Here is an 11,126-nt window from a genome sequence, read left to right as displayed (position 1 = left end):
GCCACCAGACACCAGCGGCCGCCACCAGACACCACCGGCCGCCACCAGAAACCACCGGCCGCCACCAGACACCACCGGCCGCCACCGGCCACCACCAGACACCACCGGCCGCCACCAGACACCACCGGCCGCCACCACCAGCCGCCACCAGCCACCACCAGCCGCCACCGGACACCACCGGCCGCCACCGGCCACCACCAGACACCACCGGCCACCACCAGACACCAGCCACCACCAGCCGCCACCAGACACCACCGGCCGCCACCGGCCACCACCAGACACCACCGGCCGCCACCACCAGACACCACCGGCCGCCACCAGACACCAGCGGCCGCCACCAGACACCACCGGCCGCCACCAGACACCACCGGCCGCCACCACCAGCCGCCACCAGACACCAGCGGCCGCCACCAGACACCACCAGACACCACCGGCCACCACCAGACACCACCGGCCACCACCAGACACCACCGGCCGCCACCAGAAACCACCGGCCGCCACCAGACACCAGCGGCCGCCACCAGACACCACCGGCCGCCACCACCAGCCGCCACCAGCCACCACCAGCCGCCACCGGACACCACCGGCCGCCACCAGACACCACCGGCCGCCACCAGACACCACCGGCCGCCACCGGCCGCCACCAGACACCACCGGCCGCCACCAGACACCACCGGCCGCCACCGGCCACCACCAGACACCACCGGCCGCCACCAGACACCACCGGCCGCCACCACCAGCCGCCACCAGACACCAGCGGCCGCCACCAGACACCACCAGACACCACCGGCCACCACCAGACACCACCGGCCGCCACCAGAAACCACCGGCCGCCACCAGACACCAGCGGCCGCCACCAGACACCACCGGCCACCACCAGACACCACCGGCCACCACCAGACACCAGCGGCCGCCACCAGACACCACCGGCCACCACCAGACACCACCGGCCGCCACCAGACACCACCGGCCGCCACCACCAGCCGCCACCAGACACCACCGGCCGCCACCAGACACCACCGGCCACCACCAGACACCACCGGCCGCCACCAGACACCAGCGGCCGCCACCAGACACCACCGGCCGCCACCACCAGCCGCCACCAGACACCAGCGGCCGCCACCAGACACCACCAGACACCACCGGCCACCACCAGACACCACCGGCCACCACCAGACACCACCAGACACCACCGGCCGCCACCAGACACCACCGGCCGCCACCAGACACCAGCGGCCGCCACCAGACACCACCGGCCGCCACCAGACACCACCGGCCGCCACCACCAGCCGCCACCAGCCACCACCAGCCGCCACCGGACACCACCGGCCACCACCGGCCGCCACCAGACACCACCGGCCACCACCGGCCGCCACCACCAGACACCAGCGGCCACCACCGCCACCAGACACCACCAGACACCACCGGCCACCACCGGCCGCCACCGGCCACCACCAGACACCACCGGCCACCACCAGACACCACCGGCCGCCACCACCAGACACCACCGGCCGCCACCAGACACCAGCGGCCGCCACCAGACACCACCAGACACCACCGGCCGCCACCGGCCACCGGCCACCACCAGACACCAGCGGCCGCCACCAGACACCACCGGCCACCACCAGACACCACCGGCCGCCACCAGACACCACCGGCCGCCACCAGACACCAGCGGCCGCCACCAGACACCACCGGCCGCCACCACCAGACACCACCGGCCGCCACCAGACACCAGCGGCAGCCACCAGACACCACCGGCCGCCACCACCAGCCGCCACCAGCCACCACCAGACACCACCGGCCGCCACCAGACACCAGCGGCCGCCACCAGACACCACCGGCCGCCACCAGCCGCCACCAGACACCACCAGACACCACCGGCCACCACCGGCCGCCACCAGCCACCACCAGCCGCCACCAGCCACCACCGGCCGCCACCAGACACCAGCGGCCGCCACCAGACACCACCAGACACCACCGGCCACCACCAGCCACCACCAGCCGCCACCAGACACCACCAGACACCACCAGCCGCCACCAGACACCACCAGACACCACCGGCCGCCACCAGACACCACCGGCCGCCACCAGACACCACCGGCCGCCACCGGCCACCACCAGACACCACCGGCCGCCACCAGACACCACCAGACACCACCGGCCGCCACCAGACACCACCGGCCACCACCAGACACCAGCGGCCGCCACCAGACACCACCGGCCGCCACCACCAGCCGCCACCAGCCACCACCAGCCGCCACCGGACACCACCGGCCACCACCGGCCGCCACCAGACACCACCGGCCGCCACCAGACACCACCGGCCGCCACCAGACACCACCGGCCACCACCAGACACCACCGGCCGCCACCAGACACCACCGGCCGCCACCGGCCACCACCAGACACCACCGGCCGCCACCAGACACCACCGGCCGCCACCAGCCACCACTGGCCGCCACCAGCCGCCACCGGCCACTACCGGCCACCACCGGCCGCCACCAGCCACCACCAGCCGCCACCGGCCGCCACCGGCCACCACCGGCCACCACCGGCCGCCACCGGCCACCACCAGACACCAGCGGCCGCCACCAGACACCACCAGACACCACCGGCCACCACCGTCCACCACCAGCCGCCACCAGACACCACCAGACACCACCAGCCGCCACCAGACACCACCGGCCACCACCAGCCACCACCAGACACCACCGGCCACCACCGGCCACCACCAGACACCACCGGCCGCCACCAGACACCACCGGCCGCCACCAGACACCAGCGGCCGCCACCAGACACCACCGGCCGCCACCACCAGCCGCCACCAGCCACCACCAGCCGCCACCGGACACCACCGGCCACCACCGGCCGCCACCAGACACCACCGGCCGCCACCAGACACCACCGGCCACCACCAGACACCACCGGCCGCCACCACCAGACACCATGGACACCACCAGCCACCACCAGCCACCACCAGACACCACCGGCCGCCACAAGACACCACCGGCCGCCACCAGACACCACCAGACACCACCAGCCGCCACCGGACACCACCGGCCACCACCAGCCACCACCAGCCGCCACCAGACACCACCAGACACCACCAGCCGCCACCAGACACCACCGGCCACCACCAGCCACCACCAGACACCACCGGCCACCACCGGCCGCCACCGGCCACCACCAGACACCACCGGCCACCACCAGACACCACCGGCCGCCACCACCAGCCACCACCGGCCACCACCAGCCACCACCAGCCACCACCAGACACCACCGGCCACCACCAGACACCACCGGCCACCACCAGCCACGGCGCGCGTCAGGACCGTGCGACTCTGCGGGACTCTCAGCCGAGGGGGCAAAGACTGAATGGTCATGAACTCTGACTCTCGTAATCTACACTGTGGGAAGAGGCCCGAGGTGCGCAGGGCCCAGGCTGGCAGCAGCCGTGGCAGTCTCCTGCCAATCCCAGGACTGTCAGCTGGAAACAGATGTGCTCTGCCCCTTTCTGGTGCAACCGCCTGCGCGCTCTGCCCTTCGCTGGTGCAACCACCTGTGCGCTCTGCCCTTGGCTGGTGTAACCGCCTGTGCGCTCTGCCCGTCACTCGTGTAACCACCTGTGCGCTCTGCCCGTCACTAGTGTAACCACCTGTGCGCTCTGCCCATCACTGGTGCAACCACCTGTGCGCTCTGCCCGTCGCTGGTGTAACCACCTGTGCGCTCTGCCCATCACTGGTGCAACCACCTGTGCGCTCTGCCCATCACTGGTGCAACCACCTGTGCGCTCTGCCCGTCGCTGGTGCAACCACCTGTGTGCTCTGCCCCTTTCTGGTGCAACCGCCTGCGCGCTCTTCCTGTCACTGGTGTAACCACCTGTGCGCTCTGCCCGTCTCTGCCCGTCGCTGGTGCAACCACCTGTGTGCTCTGCCCGTCGCTGGTGTAACCACCAGTGTACTCTCTCTGCCCGTTGCTGGTGCAACCACCTGTGCGCTCTGCCCATCACTGGTGTAACCACCTGTGCGCTCTGCCCGTCGCTGGTGCAACCACCTGTGTGCTATGCCCGTCGCTGGTGTAACCACCTGTGCGCTCTGCCCGTCGCTGGTGCAACCACCTGTGCGCTCTGCCCGTCGCTAGTGCAACCACCTGTGCGCTCTGCCCATCACTGGTGCAACCACCTGTGCGCTCTGCCCATCATTGGTGCAACCACCTGTGCGCTCTGCCCATCACTGGTGCAACCACCTGTGCGCTCTGCCCGTCACTAGCGTAACCACCTGTGCGCTCTTCCCGTCACTGGCGTAACCACCTGTGCGCTCTGCCCGTCGCTGGTGCAACCACCTGTGCGCTCTGCCCGTCGCTGGTGTAACCACCTGTGCGCTCTGCCCTTCGCTGGTGTAACCACCTGTGCACTCTGCCCGTCACTGGTGTAACCACCTGTACGCTCTGCCCATCACTGGTGTAACCACCTGTGAGCTCTGCCCATCGGTGGTCTAACCGTCTGTGCGCTCTGCCCGTCTCTGCCCGTCGCTGGTGCAACCACCTGTGTGCTCTGCCCGTCGCTGGTGTAACCACCAGTGTACTCTCCCTGCCCGTCACTGATGCAACCACCTGTGCGCTCTGCCCGTCACTCGTGTAAACACCTGTGCGCTCTGCCCTTCGCTGGTGAAACCACCTGTCTGCTCTGCCCGTCGCTGCTGTAACCACCTGTGAGCTCTGCCCATCGGTGGTGTAACCGTCTGTGCGCTCTGCCCGTCGCTGGTGCAACCACCTGTGCGCTCTGCCTGTCTCTGCCCGTCGCTGGTGCAACCACCTGTGTGCTCTGCCCGTCGCTGGTGTAGCCACCAGTGTACTCTCTCTGCCCGTCACTGATGCAACCACCTGTGCGCTCTGCCCGTCACTCGTGTAACCACCTATGCGCTCTGCCCTTCGCTGGTGCAACCACCTGTGCGCTCTGCCCGTCACTCGTGTAACCACCTGTGCGCTCTGCCCGTCACTAGTGTAACCACCTGTGCGCTCTGCCCGTCGCTGGTGCAACCACCTGTGCGCTCTGCCCATCACTGGTGCAACCAACTGTGCGCTCTGCCCATCACTGGTGCAACCACCTGTGCGCTCTGCCCGTCGCTGGTGCAACCACCTGTGTGCTCTGCCCCTTTCTGGTGCAACCGCCTGCGCGCTCTTCCCGTCACTGGTGTAACCACCTGTGCGCTCTGCCCGTCTCTGCCCGTCGCTGGTGCAACCACCTGTGTGCTCTGCCCGTCGCTGGTGTAACCACCAGTGTACTCTCTCTGCCCGTTGCTGGTGCAACCACCTGTGCGCTCTGCCCATCACTGGTGTAACCACCTGTGCGCTCTGCCCGTCGCTGGTGCAACCACCTGTGTGCTATGCCCGTCGCTGGTGTAACCACCTGTGTGCTCTGCCCGTCGCTGGTGCAACCACCTGTGCGCTCTGCCCGTCGCTAGTGCAACCACCTGTGCGCTCTGCCCATCATTGGTGCAACCACCTGTGCGCTCTGCCCATCACTGGTGCAACCACCTGTGCGCTCTGCCCGTCACTAGCGTAACCACCTGTGCGCTCTGCCCGTCACTGGCGTAACCACCTGTGCGCTCTGCCCGTCGCTGGGCAACCACCTGTGCGCTCTGCCCGTCGCTGGTGTAACCACCTGTGCACTCTGCCCTTCGCTGGTGTAACCACCTGTGCACTCTGCCCGTCACTGGTGTAACCACCTGTACGCTCTGCCCATCACTGGTGTAACCACCTGTGAGCTCTGCCCATCGGTGGTCTAACCGTCTGTGCGCTCTGCCCGTCTCTGCCCGTCGCTGGTGCAACCACCTGTGTGCTCTGCCCGTCGCTGGTGTAACCACCAGTGTACTCTCCCTGCCCGTCACTGATGCAACCACCTGTGCGCTCTGCCCGTCACTCGTGTAAACACCTGTGCGCTCTGCCCTTCGCTGGTGAAACCACCTGTGTGCTCTGCCCGTCGCTGCTGTAACCACCTGTGAGCTATGCCCATCGGTGGTGTAACCGTCTGTGCGCTCTGCCCGTCGCTGGTGCAACCACCTGTGCGCTCTGCCTGTCTCTGCCCGTCGCTGGTGCAACCACCTGTGTGCTCTGCCCGTCGCTGGTGTAACCACCAGTGTACTCTCTCTGCCCGTCACTGATGCAACCACCTGTGCGCTCTGCCCGTCACTCGTGTAACTACCTGTGCGGTCTGCCCGTCACTCGTGTAACCTCCTCTAGGCTCTGCCCTTCGCTGGTGTAACCACCTGTACTCTCTGCCCTTCGCTAGTGTAACCACCTGTGAGCTCTGCCCATCGGTGGTGTAACCGTCTGAGCGCTCTGCCTGTCACTGGTGTAACCACCTGTGCGCTCTGCCTGTCTCTGCCCGTCGCTGGTGCAACCACCTGTGTGCTCTGCCCGTCGCTGGTGTAACCACCAGTGTACTCTCTCTGCCCGTCACTGATGCAACCACCTGTGCGCTCTGCCCGTCACTCGTGTAACCACCTATGCGCTCTGCCCTTCGCTGGTGCAACCACCTGTGCGCTCTGCCCGTCACTCGTGTAACCACCTGTGCTCTGCCCCTCGCTGGTGTAACCACATGTGTGCTCTGCCCGTCGCTGGTGTAACCACCTGTGTGCTCTGCCCGTCACTGGTGTAACCACCTGTGCGCTCTGCCCATCACTGGTGCAACCACCTGTGCGCTCTGCCCGTCGCTGGTGCAACCACCTGTGTGCTCTGCCCTTCGCTGGTGTAACCACCAGTGTACTCTCTCTGCCCGTCACTGATGCAACCACCTGTGCGCTCTGCCCGTCTCTGCCCGTCGCTGGTGCAACCACCTATGTGCTCTGCCCGTTGCTGGTGTAACCACCAGTGTACTCTCTCTGCCCGTCACTTATGCAACCACTTGTGCGCTCTGCCGGTCACTCGTGTAACCACCTGTGCGCTCTGCCCTTCGTTGGTGCAACCACCTGTGCGCTCTGCCCGTCACTCGTGTAACCACCTGTGTGCTCTGCCCCTCGCTGGTGTAACCACATGTGTGCTCTGCCCATCGCTGGTGTAACCACCTGTGTGCTCTGCCCATCACTGGTGTAACCACCTGTGCGCTCTGCCCATCACTGGTGCAACCGCCTGTGTGCTCTGCCCTTCGCTGGTGTAACCACCTGTGCGCTCTGCCCGTCACTCGTGTAACCACCTGTTTGCTCTGCCCATCACTGGTGTAACCACCTGTGTGCTGGGCAGTGCGCTCTGCCCGTCGCTGGTGTAACCACCTGTGTGCTCTGCCCGTCGCTGGTGTAACCACCAGTGTACTCTCTCTGCCCATCACTGATGCAACCACCTGTGCGCTCTGCCCTTCGCTGGTGCAACCACCTGTGCACTCTGCCCTTCGCTGGTGTAACCACCTGTGTGCTCTGCCCATCACTGGTGTAAACACCTGTGCGCTCTGCCCGCCGCTGGTGCAACCACCTGTGTGCTCTGCCCCTCGCTGGTGTAACCACCTGTGCGCTCTGCCTGTCTCTGCCCGTCGCTGGTGCAACCACCTGTGTGCTCTGCCCTTCGCTGGTGTAACCACTTGTGTGCTCTGCCCCTCGCTGGTGTAACCACCTGTGTGCTCTGCCTGTCTCTGCCCGTCGCTGGTGCAACCACCTGTGTGCTCTGCCCGTCGCTGGTGTAACCACCAGTGTACTCTCTCTGCCCGTCACTCGTGTAAACACCTGTGCGCTCTGCCCGTCACTCCTGTAAACACCTGTGCGCTCTGCCCTTCGCTGGTGCAACCACCTGTGTGCTCTGCCCGTCGCTGCTGTAACCACCTGTGAGCTCTGCCCATCGGTGGTGTAACCGTCTGTGCGCTCTGCCCGTCGCTGGTGCAACCACCTGTGCGCTCTGCCCGTCACTCGTGTAACCAGCTGTACGCTCTGCCCTTCGCTAGTGTAACCACCTGTGAGCTCTGCCCATCGGTGGTGTAACCGCCTGTGCGCTCTGCCCGTCACTGGTGTAACCACCTGTGCGCTTTGCCCGTCTCTGCCCGTCGCTGGTGCAACCACCTGTGTGCTCTGCCCGTCGCTGGTGTAACCACCAGTGTACTCTCTCTGCCCGTCACTGATGCAACCATCTGTGCGCTCTGCCCGTCACTCGTGTAACCACCTGTGCGTTCTCCCCTTCGCTGGTGCAACCACCTGTGTGCTCTGCCCGTCGCTGGTGCAACTACCTGTGCGCTCTGCCCGTCACTTGTGTAACCACCTGTGCGCTCTGCCCTTCGCTGGTGTAACCACCTGTGCGCTCTGCCCGTCGCTGGTGTAACCACCTGTGCGCTCTGCCCGTCGCTGGTGTAACCACATGTGTGCTCTGCCCGTCGCTAGTGCAACCACATGTGTGCTCTGCCCCTCGCTGGTGTAACCACCTGTGTGCTCTGCCCATCACTGGTGTAACCACCTGTGAGATCTGCCCATCGGTGGTGTAACTGTCTGTGCGCTCTGCCCGTCGCTGGTGTAACCACCTGTGCGCTCTGCCCGTCACTCGTGTAACCACCTGTGCGCTCTGCCCGTCACTCGTGTAACCACCTGTACGCTCTGCCCTTCGCTAGTGTAACCACCTGTGAGCTCTGCCCATCAGTGGTGTAACCACCTGTGTGCTCTGCCCGTCGCTGGTGCAACCACCTGTGTGCTCTGCCCGTCGCTGGTGTAACCAACTGTGTGCTCTGCCCATCACTGGTGTAACCACCTGTGCGCTCTGCCCATCTCTGCCCGTCGCTGGTGCAACCACCTGTGTGCTCTGCCCGTCGCTGGTGTAACCACCAGTGTACTCTCTCTGCCCGTCACCGATGCAACCAACTGTGCGCTCTGCCCGTCACTCGTGTAACCACCTGTGCGCTCTGCCCTTCGCTGATGCAACCACCTGTGTGCTCTGCCCGTCGCTGGTGTAACCACCTGTGAGCTCTGCCCATCGGTGGTGTAACCGTCTGTGCGCTCTGCCCGTCGCTGGTGCAACCACCTGTGTGCTCTGCCCGTCGCTGGTGTAACCGCATGTGTGCTCTGCCCGTCACTAGTGCCCGTCGCTAGTGCAACCACCTGTGTGCTCTGCCCCTCGCTGGTGTAATCACCTGTGTGCTCTGCCCATCACTGGTGTAACCACCTGTGTGCTCTGCCCATCACTGGTGTAACCACCTGTGCGCTCTGCCCGTCGCTGGTGCGACCACCTGTGCGCTCTGCCCATCACTCGTGTAACCACCTGTGCGTTCTGCCCTTCGCTCGGGCAACCGCCTGTGTGCTCTGCCCTTCGCTGGTGTAACCACCTGTGCGCTCTGCCCGTCACGCGTGTAACCACCTGTGTGCTGGGCAGTGCGCTCTGCCCGTCGCTGGTGTAACCACCAGTGTACTCTCTCTGCCCATCGCTGGTGTAACCACCTGTGTGCTCTGCCCTTCGCTGGTGTAACCACCTGTGTGCTCTGCCCCTCGCTGGTGTAACCACCTGTGTGCTCTGCCTGTCTCTGCCCGTCGCTGGTGCAACCACCTGTGTGCTCTGCCCGTCACTGGTGTAACCACCAGTGTACTCTCTCTGCCCGTCACTGATGCAACCATCTGTGCGCTCTGCCCGTCACTCGTGTAACCACCTGTGCGCTCTCCCCTTCGCTGGTGCAACCACCTGTGTGCTCTGCCCGTCGCTGGTGCAACTACCTGTGCGCTCTGCCAGTCACTCGTGTAACCACCTGTGCGCTCTGCCCTTCGCTGGTGTAACCACCTGTGCGCTCTGCCCGTCGCTGGTGTAACCACATGTGTGCTCTGCCCGTCGCTAGTGCAACCACGTGTGCTCTGCCCCTCGCTGGTGTAACCACCTGTGTGCTCTGCCCATCACTGGTGTAACCACCTGTGAGCTCTGCCCATCAGTGGTGTAACTGTCTGTGCGCTCTGCCCGTCGCTGGTGTAACCACCTGTGCGCTCTGCCCGTCACTCGTGTAACCACCTGTGCGCTCTGCCCGTCACTCGTGTAACCACCTGTACGCTCTGCCCTTCGTTGGTGTAACCACCTGTACGCTCTGCCCTTCGCTAGTGTAACCACCTGTGAGCTCTGCCCATCGGACTGTGTGCTCTGCCCATCACTGGTGTAACCACCTGTGCGCTCTGCCCATCTCTGCCCGTCGCTGGTGCAACCACCTGTGTGCTCTGCCCGTCGCTTGTGTAACCACCAGTGTACTCTCTCTGCCCGTCACCGATGCAACCAACTGTGCGCTCTGCCCGTCACTCGTGTAACCACCTGTGCGCTCTGCCCGTCACTCGTGTAACCAGCTGTACGCTCTGCCCTTCGCTGGTGCAACCACCTGTGTGCTCTGCCCGTCGCTGGTGCAACCACCTGTGCGCTCTGCCCGTCACTCGTGTAACCACCTGTGCGCTCTGCCCTTCGCTGGTGTAACCACCTGTGAGCTCTGCCTGTCCCTGGTGTAACCAAATGTGTGCTCTGCCCGTCACTAGTGCAACCACATGTGTGCTCCGCCCCTCGCTGGTGTAACCACCTGTGTGCTCTGCCCATCACTGGTGTAACCACCTGTGCGCTCTGCCCGTCTCTGCCTGTCGCTGGTGCAACCACCTGTGTGTTCTGCCCGTCGCTGGTGTAACCACCAGTGTACTCTCTCTGCCCGTCACTGAGGCAACCACCTGTGCGCTCTGCCCGTCACTCGTGTAACCACCTGTGCGCTCTGCCCTTCGCTGGTGCAACCACCTGTGTGCTCTGCCCGTCGCTGGTGCAACCACCTGTGTGCTCTGCCCGTCGCTAGTGCAACCACCTGTGCGCTCTGCCTGTCACTGGTGTAACCACCTGTGTGCTCTGCCCATCACTAGTGTAACCACCTGCGCGCACTGCCCGTCGCTGGTGCAACCACCTGTGTGCTCTGCCCATCACTAGTCTAACCACCTGTGTGCTCTGCCCATCACAGGTGTAACCACCTGTGTGCTGGGCAGTGCGCTCTGCCCGTTGCTGGTGTAACCACCTGTGTGCTCTGCCCGTCGCTGGTGTAACCACCTGTGCACTCTCTCTGCCCGTCTCTGAAGTAACCACGTGTGCTCCGCCCGTCACTTGTGTAACCACCTGTGCGCTCTGTGTAGGAGGCCGGCCTGGCTTATAGTGGGTACTGTA

Source organism: Pleurodeles waltl, chromosome 12 (assembly GCF_031143425.1).
Source record: "Pleurodeles waltl isolate 20211129_DDA chromosome 12, aPleWal1.hap1.20221129, whole genome shotgun sequence".
Taxonomy (NCBI): Eukaryota; Metazoa; Chordata; class Amphibia; order Caudata; family Salamandridae; genus Pleurodeles; species Pleurodeles waltl.
Note: the sequence above shows the minus strand (reverse complement) of the source record.